This window comes from Anabrus simplex, chromosome 4 (genome assembly GCF_040414725.1).
Source record: "Anabrus simplex isolate iqAnaSimp1 chromosome 4, ASM4041472v1, whole genome shotgun sequence".
Taxonomy (NCBI): Eukaryota; Metazoa; Arthropoda; class Insecta; order Orthoptera; family Tettigoniidae; genus Anabrus; species Anabrus simplex.
In genome coordinates, this window is record NC_090268.1 from 204,102,170 (window position 1) to 204,118,098 (window position 15,929).

Below are 15,929 nucleotides of genomic sequence, written 5' to 3' on the forward strand. Positions count from 1 at the left end.
GGCTGACAGGATCGCGCTGCGGTGACACCTGCTTAAACCCACGGTGTTTTCAATGTTGATTTCTTGGTATGGTTCTCAATCCGGTCTTAAGCCACGTGCAGATTTAGCAAGACCAACTCGCAAAGCCCTTTTGAATTTGCCCGCGAAGTGATCTGATTGGCTAACTTCAGCAGCTGAGAGATATCGAATTATTCTTTTCAAATTATTTATCGGAATGAACAACTCTTTTACGTACGCATACACGGTTGACGTTTGTTTCCGACCACTCTGTATGTAGTCTGCACACAACTTGAGATACGTGCCGAGAAGACAACGGGGGCAGCGAACTGAGATTCACATTACTTGCATGTGCGAGTCTCCTGACGTTCATCTTTTTCTGTCGGACACCCCTTCGCCCAGTCTTGCTCTATTGCAACACCTGCACTAGTAGACTTCCGAACGTGAAGGAGGCATTATTGTTATCACTATCAGGGTCATACAGTAATAATCAACGGTATGCCCTGCCTATCGCAAGAGACGACTAAAAGGGATAAGATAGGTGAAATTGAGGAGTCTCACACGAGTAAGTGGAAGCACTGTCAAGACCCAGCTAAGGGCCACATAGTCACCAACCCATGCTCCCAAGTTAAGAGACTCTGCGACACCTTTTAGTCGCCTCTTACAACAGTACTCCACACTTTTATCTATCTTATCCAATCATTGGTCAACTACTGTTCTTTTCCGACTCCGGCGGTATTGAGTTTTCGCGGCTTAGCGAGTCTTTGATTTTCATGCCCTTCAGATCGTCGCACCTGTTACCATTTTCCCTCTGATTGGTGTTTTTTTCCTTCTACAATAATGCTTCAGCCTAAGTCATACCGACACAGATAGGTCTTATAGCAACGATGGAATAGGAAAGGGCTAGGAGGAGGAAGAAAGCCACCGTGGACTTAGTTAAAATTCATCCCCAGTATTTGACTGGTGTTAAAGTGGGAAACCACGGTAAACCATCTTCAGAGCTGCCGGTGTTGGGGAATTATCTCCCGAATGTAAGCTCACATCTACGCGACCCTAACCGCACGGCCAACTCGCTCGGTCCTGTAATTAGAGTAGAAAGAGTTGTCTCCCTTGATATTATAATCACTAGCACGACTGTAAGAGACCAACATCCTGGCAGTCAGTCGGAGTGTGAAGACAGAAGACATAGAGGGGGAAGGCGGTAAGTTCATGCACCAGGGTTGCGTCACTCCTCCTCCTTCGTTATACAACGTGCGGAATCAATATTACGTTGTATCTAGCGGCCACAGACACCGCTTGTTCTCTCAGAGAAGAGACGATCTTGATCTGCTGTATCGAGCACAGTTTTATTCTCTGTTATTAGCACTTCGTGTGTCCGACTCGTTGGCTGAACGGTCAGCGTACTGGCCTTCTGTTCAGAGGGTCCCGGGTTCGATCCCCGGCCAGGTCGGGGATTTTAACCTTAATTGGTTAATTCCAATGGCACGGGGGCTGGGTGTATGTGTTGTCTTTATCATAATTTCATCCTCATCACGACGCACAGGTCGCCTACAGGCGTCGAATAGAAAGACCTGCACCTGGCGAGCCAAACCCGTCCTGGGATATCCCGGCACTAAAAGCCATACGACATTTCATTTCATTTCAGCGCTTCGTGTAAGGGCTTGGAATCTCCTGGTACATGTGAAGACTGGAAGATGACCTGTGTGATTGTGGTGTCTACACGTCCCGGGCTGAGTGGCTCAGACGGTCTCAGCCCATGTCAGTGGATTCTATCCTCAATCAGTCCGGTGAGCCCTTATGGGTGGGGGTGGCAGAATATCACCCACTCTATCCCTGCCCGTGGTAAGAGACAACTACAGGGGGCCTCAGGGGCTCTTAACTTGGAGCATCTGCAGGCGACCACGGGCCTTAGCTGAGTCCTGGCATTGATTCCACTTACTTGAGCCGGGCTCCTCACTTTCACGTATCCTATCCGACCTCACTTGGTCAACTCTTGTTCTTTTCCGGCTCCGACAATATTAGACGACGAGGCCTAGGAAGTCTTTCATTTTCACACCCTTCGTGGCCCTTGTCTCTCTTTGGCCGATACCTTCATTTTTCGAAGTGTCGGGGCCCTCCCCTATTTCTCTGATTAGTATAAATAGAGGATGGTTGCCCAGATGTACTTCCTCTTTGAACAATAATCCCCACCACCACCGCCATCGGCCAGCTTACAGAGGTTTCAATATCCACCTGTTTCCCTGTTACAGATGTGCTAAGCTGATCACCGTATCGTCTACAGCGACACCACAACACACACACATACCTCTGCAGAGCTTCTTGGTGGAATCCGAAGGTAAGTGGCAATGTTATTTATATTTATACAGAGTGTAAAACCGTAAGTCTGTTTGGATCGCCAACAGATCTACCATCAGCTGTCGCAGATAGCCTACTATCGCGGCAACGTCGCACAACTTTTCCCTGCACCGGCCAGCTACTGACCCATTCCATTCTAGCCAATACAAATACAAATTTATATTAAAAAATGGAACATAATCACGCATTTCACAGCCATGCAGATTAATTATTGGGTTTATAATGATCGGAACGCGACCATAACGCAATTTTCCAACCACCTCGAGCCGAGAAAAAGTTACCTTATAAAATTAATAACAACATTTGTTCTTGTAAACATACAATTATTGTGAAATTTATAAACAACATATAAAATATCCCATTGTACTATCTACGTCTGAAGAGAAGTCGCGCCAACTGGTGGGTAAGTCACGAGTAACAGATACTGTACTTATTACAAATATAAGCCGTGATAGAAGAAACAGATGCATGTCCATCATTAACTGTTTATTATGCAGTAATTATAATTGTAGTAAATGTGTAGTAAATAAAACAAAATTGTACTAACACTTTGGAACTTCATAATAGCACCTCAGTTCGCAAGAGTCGCCGCGGATGGAACAGATGTTTGTTGTCAGGATTTTAGACTTGATAAAGGCGCATGCGCCCGCACCCCTCAACCTGCAACCACACGAATTCTCGTCAAACGACCATAGTGTATTGTGTTACAATCTGGATTTGATCACATGAGGTTTTTTTCTATTTGCTTTACGTCGCACCGACACAGAGAGGTCATTTGGCGACGATGGGATAGGGAAGGCTTAGGAATGGGAAGGAAGTGGCCGTGGCCCTATTTAAGGTACAGCCCCTGCATTTGCCTTGTGTAAAAATGGGAAACCACGGAAAACCATCTTCAGAGCTGCTGACAGTGGGGTTCGAACCCACTATCTCCCGGATGCAAGCTCACAGCTGCGCGACCCTAACCGCACGGCCAACTCGCCCGGTACCTGAGCGTTTTTTGATGAAACAATGTCTTAAAACTGACGCATGGTTGAGACACCTTTAAATTAGATTTTTTGCGTTCCACCTGCGATAAAAACATTTTACGAGTGACTTTACGTCGCGCCGGCACAGATAGGACTTATTGTGACGATGGGACAGGAAAGGCTCATGAGTGAAAGGAAGCTACCGTGGCCTTAATTAAGGTACAGACCCACCATTTGCCAGGTGTGAAAAATGGAAACCACGGAAAACCATCTTCAGGGCTGCCGACAGTGGGATTCGAACCCCCTATCTCCCAGATGCAAGCTCACAACTGCGCGCCCCTAACCGATAAAATATAAATTAAAAAATCAAAATCTGTATAACCTAACGTCAAATGTAACGCGGAATATTATGGTGCTACAGAATTTTCTGTAGGCCTGTTGGTTAGAATAGAATACTTCCATCCGCTGATGTAATAATAATAATAATAATAATAATAATAATAATAATAATAATAATAATAATAATAATAATTGTACCGGGCGGTACACCTCTACACCGTTTATTTAAAAGTTGCGCCAGTTGAAACTCCTCTTCTGGAGGAAGGTTGAACTTTATCTATTCTATTAATTCTCTACTTTCTCAGAAGATGTCACCACGTGGAAAATTTTGAGTTTTTGAACTGTGTCACTTTTGATGTGTTTTTGTTTCGCTTGAAGTAAGAAGTGTGAACTTTCTCTTCTAGAGGACACTACTGAAGATCAACAATAGCGCACCCTAGTGCGGAGTCAAAGAACTATTTTGTTGGAGAAATTTTTATTTCAAAAGTTTGTTTCTTGTTAAATTTCTTTCTGTTATTGTTTAAGTTGGCTGTATACCCCTCTTTTTCCCCTTGTTTTAGATTTATCCAATCCCGAATTTCTTTTAGTAATTTCTGACCAATCTGGTGTATCTTCCCCCAACTTGTATCTGTTGCGGGGTCCTATCCAATAAAAACATTGTGGGCGGGTGTTTTCATTCCCCTAACGCCTAGAAACTTCCGCGAGAGTATATAAACTGCTGATTTTGGGGTCTCCGGGCCACTTCTGTTCCACCTTTCAGTGTATTAAGTACATAGCAGGAGGTGGGAAGCGCCTCTTTCTTCTTCAGCCGTTCAACACCAGGTAATGGCCTATTAATAACTTCTTTTCTTGCTAGGTCGGCAGTTTAACACTCGCGGCGGGTTCGAAGCATTTCCATCATGTAACCTTTTCCCAAAATGTAATTACTCTTTTCATCTTTTTCTTGTAAAGCTACATATTGGGATAGAGAGTGCTAACCCTCTCGAGCTCCCACTCACATTTGTTCTGAGGTGAACTTATTTTCTCAAACTATTCTTCGTTTATGTAATGTAAAGTGTTCTTCTCTAAGTCACCTCTGTAGTATGGGATTAGCCCTTGCGTTAGCGGCCCAGAGCCAGATTAGGTTTTAAAAACAAAGTGTATTAGGAGTGCAAGATCGCCTCCTCTCAAATTGTTATTTTAGAGGTCATGTAATCAACCTTCTTTTCATGTAATAGACCTCCGTAGGTTGGGTATTTTACCACTGTGAATACGTCCTTAGAGGACAGCTTGAAGGTAGAGTTTGGTGTGGCCTTGTGATAGGCTTACAATTTTGAGAGCGGATCGCTCTTTGAAATTTGTTTCTGTATGCCTCGTGCAGGCTTTATGTGTAATGTTTGGAGCCAGTGCTCCTGGGCATGAATGGGGTTTTCTGCCCCTTGGCTAATTTTTTTTGGAGTAAGGCGGGGCTGATTGCCCAAGAGTTATGAAGTAAGGGCACTGAGCCCGAATCCAGTAATATTGTGCCTACTTTTTTGCTACTCTGTACCTGTTGTGATTGTTATCTCTTGTTTTTGAAAAGAAAATATAACCTAGTTAAATTTTAAATTAAATTTACATTGCACGTTAATTTCGTAGCTTGAAACCCATTCACACCCGCACCTTCTTTCACCTCTACCTACCACGGATATCTCCGTAACAAGTGGTAGCAGAGCGTGGTTGAATGGGTCTCAATTTAGCCCCTTTTGACGGCTAAACATTGCTTTGATTCGAACTATAACAATTTTCTCAGTTGCTGGAATTTTTTGAGTTTTTCAAAATTGTTCTGTCATCATGCCCGGCCCTCGCGATGTTCTCCTCCTTAACTACTTGCGCAAAGAGGAATTGATATACGAGTTAACTATCAGAAATGTGCAATCTGGAGGCACGGTTGCAATCGACACCAACAAGCTTAGAGAGTCCCTTGATTTGCCCATTTCCATCCCCAATTTGGGAGAGAAAGAAATTGATGACTCTCTTTCCACGATCGTCGAGAATATTACTGGGCTAGCATCTGTAGTCAGCTTTTTTGATGAAAACGATCCGTCTCCTAATCAAATTAAGCGTGTGCAAGGCAGGCTGTATCACTTTGCAAATAGAGTTAATGATCTGTTGTCTCTAAAGGTGAATGACGTTCAGAGGAAGGACGCTAATACGCTCCTTGAAACTATTTCTGAATTGTCTAATAAGGTCACTCAATTGCTAACCGGCGAAGTTCCTCCCAAAACTGATCAACCCGCCACGGTGAATGTAGGTAACGAGGAAGAGCCTCCTCAGGGAGAAGTCAATAGGATAACCGTTGCTGCTCAGACTATCTCTGCCCCATCGAACAACGAATCTGAACGCCGTGCGTCATTGGGTAACATCCGCTCTGAATTAACTTCGTTGCCATTGAAACCTTTAACGACTATGTCACCTGGGTTCAGTAGCTTGCCTCATCCATTGGCAATGTTGCTTAGAGGTATCTCTAAGTTTTCCGTCAACACCACCAGTGATGTAATTTCATTTTTAAGATTTCTAGTGGAATTTCAGGGTCATGCTCTTGTTTTTTCTCTTTCGCCATGTCAAATTTTGCAAATTATCTATCCGTATGCTATTGGTATTCTCTCTGATAAAATCGTAAGAGCCATTGCCGAGCAATCATCTATTGAGGATTTCCATGCCCATTTGCTAGCTAACTTCATCCCGGCTAGGGCCAGGTCCTCCCTGATTCAGAAGTACTATTACCGTGTACAGCGCTTGGATGAAAACTTGGCTGATTTCATTCAAGATATCAAATTCTACACTAGGGTGTTTGCTCTGCACTTTCCTGAAGATCAGATTGTGCAGGCTATTGTAGAAGGTATTTCGCCATCCTACAGGTCATATTTGTGTTTCGCGGCGTGTCCGCAAACCTTCTCTGAACTTGAAGCATTGGCCGTCTCAGCGGAAGGAGTTAGATACGCCGATTCTTTGCGTGTCGCGAAAGAACCCCCGCCTTCCTTTAGTAACACTCGGCCTCCACCTCGCCGACCAGTCAATCCCCGTAAATGTTATGCTTGCGGGTCGCCTGACCATCTGCGGAATAAGTGTCCTCTGATCAAGTCAAGTGGGACAAGGAATGGAGCAGGGTCATCACAAGGCTGTTTTAAGTGTGGGGCCTTCTCACATATCGCCAAAAATTGCCCAAACTCAAATAGCACCCCCTCCTGCTCAACTTCTGGTGCAAATTCCACCTATGCCAATAATAAAAAGTGATTAGTGGCGTCGGCTGAGCCGACTAATCCATCTTCCCGAGACTTAGCCCCTAGTAAACAGGTTGTAAATGCAGAGAACGACCAGCCTTCAAATTCATCTTTTGAATGCCCTAAAGAGTGTCTTAGGATTGCGGCGGATACCCCCGCACCTGTTCCTTTTCTTAAGATTGAGTTAAATAACGAGCCTATAACAGCTCTCTTAGATTCAGGCAGTGTTTGTTCCATTATTTCGGCTGATTGGTATTCTAAATTGAAATCTGTTTGTAAACTCCCTGACTATGACTCATCACCTGTTAAATATGTTTCGGCTAATTCATCTCCATTAGAAATTCTAGGTTCCTTACATGTCAAAATTCGGGTTTTTAAATTTACATGGAAGATCAAATTGTTTGTGGCCAAGCGTTTGTCTTGCCCCATCATATTGGGAGCGGACTTCATTTCTCACACTGGTCTTGTGCTCGATCTCCAGAGTAGGTCGTGCACATTCAAATTTGCGTCCAATTGTAGAATTCCCTTGTTAAAGTGTAATTCTGTATCATGTTCATCTATTTCGCCTACCCAGGATGAGATGTTGTTAGACCTTAGACATCTACCTGAGGAGCAGGCTGATAGTATTCGGAAACTGTGTCAGTCGTTTCCCGAGGTGTTCTCTGATACTCTTGGTGTTACTGACCTTATTGAATACAAAATTGAGGTCACGGATTCGATTCCTGTCCGTTTTCCACCGTATAGGCTATCTCCACCTAAAATGAAGGCTCTGAAAGAAATCATCGATCAGATGTTGAAGGATGGTATTATTAGGCCCTCTAAGTCAGCGTATTCTTCGCCTATTTTTCTAGTCCCGAAACCCCAAGGAGGCTTCAGGCCTGTCATTGATTACAGGGCTCTCAATCGGAAGGTGGTGTTGCAATCTGTGCCCCTTCCCGACCTTCATTCTTGTTTTTCATGGTTTCGTAAGGCCAAGTTCTTCACGATCTTGGATTTGAATCAGGCCTACAACCAAATTCCCCTTGCCGAAGAGTCTAAACATCTTACAGCGTTTGCCACGGACTGGAATTTATATGAATACAACCGCGTGCCTTTCGGGCTCCCCACGGGGGCAGCTGTGCTCACTAGGCTACTAGATAGGGTCTTTTCCGACATCAAATTTGAGTACTTATATCACTACTTGGATGATGTCGTCGTATTTTCCGAAACCTTTGAAGAACATCTAGATCATCTGCGAGAAGTTCTCAATCGCCTTCGTAAGGCTGGGTTAACTGTTAAGTTGTCCAAGGTTGCCTTTGCTAAGCCCTCTATGTCATTCCTAGGGCATATTGTGTCACCTGATGGTGTAGCAGTCGATCATTCTAGAACACAGGCCATCCGTGATTTTAAACCTCCCAACGACATTAAAGGTATCGCCAGGTTCATTGGCATGGTGAATTTCTTCAGGAAGTTCATTCCTAATTTTGCTAATAGAGCGGCGCCCTTAAACCTTCTCCGTAGGAAAGGCATCAAATTCGAGTGGGGACCGTCTCAACAAGCCGCTTTTGAAGACCTTAAATTAGCTCTCTGTAATGCCCCTGTACTTGCTATGCCTGATTTCTCGAAGAAATTCATCGTCCAAACCGACGCGTCGTTGTCGGCGGTAGCTGCAGTCCTTCTTCAAGAGACTGAACTAGGGAGGCGCCCCATCGCCTATGCATCTAGGACTCTCTCGGCTCAAGAAGCAAAGTACTCCATATATGAGCTTGAAGGTTTGGCAGTTTTATTTGCCTTAGAAAAGTTCCGTCTCTATCTGGAACATGTCAAATTCGACTTGGAGACAGATAATCAAGCCTTAAGCTGGGTCTTAGGTAGGCCGCGTCGTACTGGTCGTATAGCCCGTTGGGCCATCCGTATTTCTGCCTTCCAATTCGATGTACGACATATCAGAGGTACTGAAAATGTTGTTGCTGATGGACTCAGCCGTATGTTTTCTAACGACGTCGAGACCCATGAACCTGTCGACAGTTCATCACCTTCCGAGTCCATACTATCTGAGGTTAATGCCATCCTAACAGATGCTCCCATGCTCTTTAGGGATATCGAGAAATACCAACGTGAAGATCCGACGCTGGGTCCGATAATGGAAACCCTTTCTTCTGGGGAACATGTCGTCCCTTATGTTCTGAGGAATGGCGTTTTATGTTGCCCATCGAGGCATGATAAGATGATGAAGGTTGTCGTGCCAGCGGTTCTTGTGCCTATGATCTTCAAGTATTATCATGAGACCCCATTAGGAGGGCATCTTGGAATCTTTAAAACCCGTGAAAAAATTCGTGAAATGTTCATTTGGAAAGGTATGGACGGTGAAATCCGTGAACTTGTAAAAGCTTGTAAATCTTGTTTGCTTAGTAAACCCACCATGTCCACCAAGGTAGGCCTTTTGTCTTCGCATCAAGCGTCGCGCCCCATGGAACGCCTGTATATCGATTATGTAGGACCCTTCCCCCAGTCAAAGGGTAATGCTAACAAGTTCATCTTTGTGTGCGTAGATGGTTTTACCAGATTTTCTTGGTTATTTCCGACTAAGCTGGCTACCGCTCAGTCCACCATTACTTGCCTAAATTCTATTTTTGCTTCTTTTGGTCCGTGCCAATACATTGTATCTGATAATGCTAAAGCTTTTACATCAAATCTGTTTCGTAAATTCTGTTTTGACTTGTCCATCTCTCATGTAACTACATCTGCTTATTACCCTCAACCATCACTGGCTGAACGGGTTAACCGTAATCTCAGGTCCGCACTTATTGCCTATCATCATGAAGATCATTCTAGGTGGGACACGTCCCTGCATTGGTTAGCTTTTGCTTTGAATTCGGCGGTTCATGAATCACACAAATTTACTCCAGCTTCTTTGATGTTTAAGTTCGTTCCCAACACGCCGCTCTCTAACCTCTGGTCTTTGAATGACATTCTACCCGAGACAATAGATCCGGATAACATTAAAGATCTTTGGAAGAAGGCTAAAGCCAATCTTAAAGTGTCTCATGAAAAGGTTAGGGAAAGGTATGATCGTGGACGGAGACCCACCACTTTGAAGGTAGGTGACCAGGTTATGGTCAAAAATTTTGTTCCCGCGGGCAAGCTTGCCCCCAGATTTCATGGGCCTTGTATCATTCTCGATTTTCTTACGCCGGTTACCTTATTGCTAAGTAATCCAGCCACCGAGAGGATATTTAGAGTTCACCTGTCCCAGGTGAAACCGGTGTAATTTCTGTGTTAACTTGCTTCATATTATTTTGAAAGGATATGAAGGTTATATTTTTTTTTTTGAGTTTCACTTTTAAGGCATTCTGCCCTTTCTGTAATATTTTGGTTTTAGATGTAAGCCTTGTGTAAAACCTGCCCCGACCCGTTAAACTGCCATCCTGTTCTTGCCACGGCCATTACCACGCTCCCGTCTCCTGCTCCACCTTACACTGTGGCTTCATAATAGTAAATGCCATGGATATCTACACGCCGCTGGCCCCTCAACCTCTCCACAAGCCTGTACCCTCAAAGAAGATGATAGTCCAACACAATTCTGCCGCCTAGCTTTAATGTTTCAGCGCCCCCGCAGCCGCGCAGCGCCGTGCAGCGACTGGGGAGGGGGATGGGCCCCCTCCTCTCCAGCGAGGACGACATGTGCACGGCGAGCCGGAGCTCTCCTCCCGGCCAAGGCTGATGTGCGGCGCACGACCTGCTACATGCCCGCAGCCTGTATCTGTTCACCGCGGGCGCGGCGTACTTCAACACCTCTGCTCCCCTCATAGTGCGGGCGAGCGGTATCTCAGGGTACTTGAGGGGTCCGAGCGGCCTCCGTTGGACGCAAGCTGCAACGGCCGGTCTGGCCATCCGACTCAATCTACATCAACTACATGGACAGTAACCATAAGCAATAACTACACTTGGGAATTCAACAACAATATTTGGTGGACATTGCAAAATTTTTCTTCACCTTTAAGTATTAAAAGTTTATCTTCAGAAATTCAAATTCTACAAACATAAAGACTTTCATTCACCTGCAACAACAACATTTTGAAACTGAATTAAGAAATCTTGTAAATGCTTCTGCTATCTATCTTCGTATCAACATCATTACTTGGACTTTGTTTCAAACTGATTTCATGTGTCACCCCTGGAGGAACTTTTGGGGGGGGAGGTCTGTACCGGGCGGTACACCTCTACACCGTTTATTTAAAAGTTGCGCCAGTTGAAACTCCTCTTCTGGAGGAAGGTTGAACTTTATCTATTCTATTAATTCTCTACTTTCTCAGAAGATGTCACCACGTGGAAAATTTTGAGTTTTTGAACTGTGTCACTTTTGATGTGTTTTTGTTTCGCTTGAAGTAAGAAGTGTGAACTTTCTCTTCTAGAGGACACTACTGAAGATCAACAATAGCGCACCCTAGTGCGGAGTCAAAGAACTATTTTGTTGGAGAAATTTTTATTTCAAAAGTTTGTTTCTTGTTAAATTTTTTTCTGTTATTGTTTAAGTTGGCTGTATACCCCTCTTTTTCCCCTTGTTTTAGATTTATCCAATCCCGAATTTCTTTTAGTAATTTCTGACCAATCTGGTGTATCTTCCCCCAACTTGTATCTGTTGCGGGGTCCTATCCAATAAAAACATTGTGGGCGGGTGTTTTCATTCCCCTAACGCCTAGAAACTTCCGCGAGAGTATATAAACTGCTGATTTTGGGGTCTCCGGGCCACTTCTGTTCCACCTTTCAGTGTATTAAGTACATAGCAGGAGGTGGGAAGCGCCTCTTTCTTCTTCAGCCGTTCAACACCAGGTAATGGCCTATTAATAACTTCTTTTCTTGCTAGGTCGGCAGTTTAACACTCGCGGCGGGTTCGAAGCATTTCCATCATGTAACCTTTTCCCAAAATGTAATTACTCTTTTCATCTTTTTCTTGTAAAGCTACATATTGGGATAGAGAGTGCTAACCCTCTCGAGCTCCCACTCACATTTGTTCTGAGGTGAACTTATTTTCTCAAACTATTCTTCGTTTATGTAATGTAAAGTGTTCTTCTCTAAGTCACCTCTGTAGTATGGGATTAGCCCTTGCGTTAGCGGCCCAGAGCCAGATTAGGTTTTAAAAACAAAGTGTATTAGGAGTGCAAGATCGCCTCCTCTCAAATTGTTATTTTAGAGGTCATGTAATCAACCTTCTTTTCATGTAATAGACCTCCGTAGGTTGGGTATTTTACCACTGTGAATACGTCCTTAGAGGACAGCTTGAAGGTAGAGTTTGGTGTGGCCTTGTGATAGGCTTACAATTTTGAGAGCGGATCGCTCTTTGAAATTTGTTTCTGTATGCCTCGTCCAGGCTTTATGTGTAATGTTTGGAGCCAGTGCTCCTGGGCATGAATGGGGTTTTCTGCCCCTTGGCTAAAAATTTTTTTGGAGTAAGGCGGGGCTGATTGCCCAAGAGTTATGAAGTAAGGGCACTGAGCCCGAATCCAGTAATATTGTGCCTACTTTTTTGCTACTCTGTACCTGTTATGATTGTTATCTCTTGTTTTTGAAAAGAAAATATAACCTAGTTAAATTTTAAATTAAATTTACATTGCACGTTAATTTCGTAGCTTGAAACCCATTCACACCCGCACCTTCTTTCACCTCTACCTACCACGGATATCTCCGTAACAATAATAATAATAATAATAATAATAATAATAATAATAATAATAATAATAATAATAATGTCGGAATGTGTAGTTGGAACGCAAAATAGTCCAAAAATGTAGTTATTTTCAAAAATAAAATGTAGTATTTACCTTTCCTCTATTCGCGGTCCTTGTCATTGCTAGGTGAATCACAAATCTATCTTGGTTGCTATCCGTGTCATGTTTCATGTATTTCTGTTCCATCTGAGAGGTGCATTGGCAACAGAGCTGTGAGGATTTCGTTTAGGGAATAAGAACCTCCGTTTTAAAGCCCACTACCATCATAAATCACTTCCTGCTGGGCAAGTGAGGGTCCAGGAGATCAAACTATGACGTTTCTTTGTTGCCGGCTGAGGATCGGTTGCCCGTGCCAACTGCTGCTGCAATGCCATGCGATTTTCTGATGCTAGAAGAACGTCGTCAGCTTAGAGAAGAGATCATGGGTGGGGTGTTTGAAGGTTGGCGGTTAATGTGTCCATGCAGAGAATAAACAATAGTGGCGAGAGGGCTGAGCCTTGGTGGACTCCTACATTGAAGGAGAAGGTTGCCGAAACACCAACTGGTAAACCTATTCGGCAGTATGCATACTTCCATAACACCTTACGCTTCCCACTCGCATCTGTATATTTCGATTTCTCTGCTAGAAAAATTAATTGCCATGACTTACGACACAACCCTCGTATCATCTCTAGAAGTTGAAATATGGAATTTTGATGTTCTTAACACGATCTACTGTGCTGAAAATTTACGTCAAGTACAATGCAGTCGTGAACATGAAATATTCACTTGAATCACCAACACAGCCGCGGTTGTCCACAATCCAAAATGCCAGCCTGAGCTAATATGTATCCTATCTTGTATAAACCATTCCCTCCTCCCATGTAGATTAGGCTCGAGCTGGACGGCTGTGAACACCCAGGACAGCGACAAGTAGCAGGCACTATGTGACATGTGGCCGCCCACGTCAAACGTGCTGACTGCCTGCAGTCCGTCCCACCCACACTGTCGACTGCGTTCACAGCAGCACGGTCACGGCTCAATTAGCAATGGCATAATAATAATAATAATAATAATAATAATAATAATAATAATAATAATAATAATAATTGTTACGGGGTTACCCGTGGACCAGCAAAGGTGAAAGAAGGTGCCGGGATGAATGGGTGAAACTACAAAGTCAAAGTTAATTTAAAATTTTAACAAAGGTTATATTTTTCGAAAAATAACAACACTTTAACAACTTTTCACTTAGTGAAATAACAATGACATAGAAAATTAGAAACAAGATTTAGAAAGATCCAAGATTTCCGAATTTTAACATTCTTGGGCTACAAGCCCCTAGTTTTACAATTTTTGAGTACCCAGCTCGATTTTAAAAAGAATATACATTTACCCAAAGGGCAGAAATCCCCTAATACCTGGAGCACTTGCTCCCAAAATTGCAATATCAGGCCTCCCAGAGGCAATTTTACAACACTTGAAAAAGAGCTCACACGCTCTCAGTTCTTAAGCCTATTCCAGGTAACACAATATGAGAATCTAATAATCACTGGCCTTACAGGGCACTATTTACAAATAGCCATCTTATTACACAGAGGTAGGCCTATCTAGTACCCAACCTACGGGGCCTTAGTGAAAAAGAACAGGTTCAATGAACGGCAAAAAAAAAAAAAAAATTAAAACCTATAGGGCACTTGGCCAACGAAACAGGGGCTAATCCCAAACTACTGAGGTAGCGCGCATGGAGATAACTTCAATACATTGCAGAAACAAATGCGGTACCTCAAACCAAGTTGAAGGGGAGCTCGAGAGGGTATATCACTCTCTATTCCCGGTTTACAGTTAAAGATTTATGAAATTTTACATGAGCCGACAGGAGATTTACACTTTAGAGAAGTTAGTTACATATTTAAGGTTTCGGACCTTTCCCTCAGGTTAAACTGCGGGGCAGAGAAATAAAAATGTTAACTGGCCATTACCTTACTGAAGAACTGCTGCCTGATGAAAGAGGCGCCTCCCGCCCGCTGCTTGACACACACACTTAGACGACGATCAAATAGCCAGGAGATGAGAAAATCTGTAGTTTATAAACCCTCGGGGAAAGTTCGAGAACTTTCACGAATAAAACAGCCGCACCCTCACAATTTTATTGGTGGATGAAAAGTTTACACTCAATGTCGAAGAAGAAATACGGGATTGGTTGAAAATTAATTCCAGAAATTCTTAATTGGCTACATTCAAAACTGGCGGAAAGAAAAGATAAATATTGCCAACCTTGTAACTGTTCGCTCTCCTCATCAAGACACTTGGGGAGATGAAAGTTATTACCTTGGGACACATGAATATCAAATAAACTATTTGTGGCTTGCCCGCAGATTGCCACGCAAATAGAAACAATTAACATTCCATGGTTTCCCACTTCTCTATGTGATGTTTGGGTGCCAGAGTTACAGTTTTAAACATAACTGTAAACCAAAATTTATATTTACTAGCATAGAGACTTATACTTAAATCACAGGGTAGGATTTTAAATAATTAACCATTAAGTATCGCTTAAGAAAGAAAATTAACGCAATATAAAATACAAATGAATTTATTATACAAAAAAAATGAGATGAATCGGAAAAGTTCCTTAAAGCGTGGAGGGATTTAGAATTTACTTTACTGAATTTACTAATTGCTTGCTTTATCTAATTGAAGCTCACCAATTGCAGCTTTCGTTGAAGTCATCGGGTTTCCGTGGTTACTCGTTCTCTTCCTCTCGATGTAGAATTTGTTCCATGGGCATCCTTCCTTCCTTCTCTGATGTAGTATGGGCTATCTGGACTAGCACTCCATAATTTGCCTAGTCTTTAAATTAGACATTGGTCCTATACTTGTAAAAACTGATCAGCGTTGATCTATGAGGAGAAAATTCAGAGATATGAATTTTTTCATATTAGTAGAAATCTCAATCCAACTGAGCTATACTATTTATACGGTACAGACTTGTACCAAATTCCGTGGACTTGAACTAAACATAGTTCTTCGTCCAGAAGATTTACTGAATATAACACAAGCCGTAAGCTTGTTTCGTCTCACGCAGATCCGATAACATAACCGCAGCTAAGTACTGTATCGAAGCGACAACACATTGTACAAAAAATAACTATGTCGCGGAGCGACCACTCAATGTCTCAAAATCAATAACGTCGTTCACAGTAGATGTTATAAAAGTAGTTCGGATGACAGCAGAAGTAGTAGTTAGGATCTGAGCAGAAGTTGTAGTTAAGATCTGAGTTCTCGTAGTGAGAATCTCTATATATCCGGGCTCACCCCCACTCTTGGTAACAGTTCAATCT

The 15,929-nt window shown here is 43.1% G+C and overlaps 1 protein-coding gene across 1 annotated transcript in view; it reads left to right on the forward strand.

Moving 5' to 3' along the window:
* Axud1 (AXIN1 up-regulated 1) overlaps positions 1–15,929 on the forward strand; it is a 371,647-nt gene that overhangs the window by 72,954 nt on the left and 282,764 nt on the right. Inside the window, exon 2 of the mRNA XM_067145319.2 lies at positions 2,247–2,332. The gene's annotated coding sequence lies outside the window, so the exon portion shown is untranslated. The remainder of the gene's footprint in view (positions 1–2,246; positions 2,333–15,929) is intronic.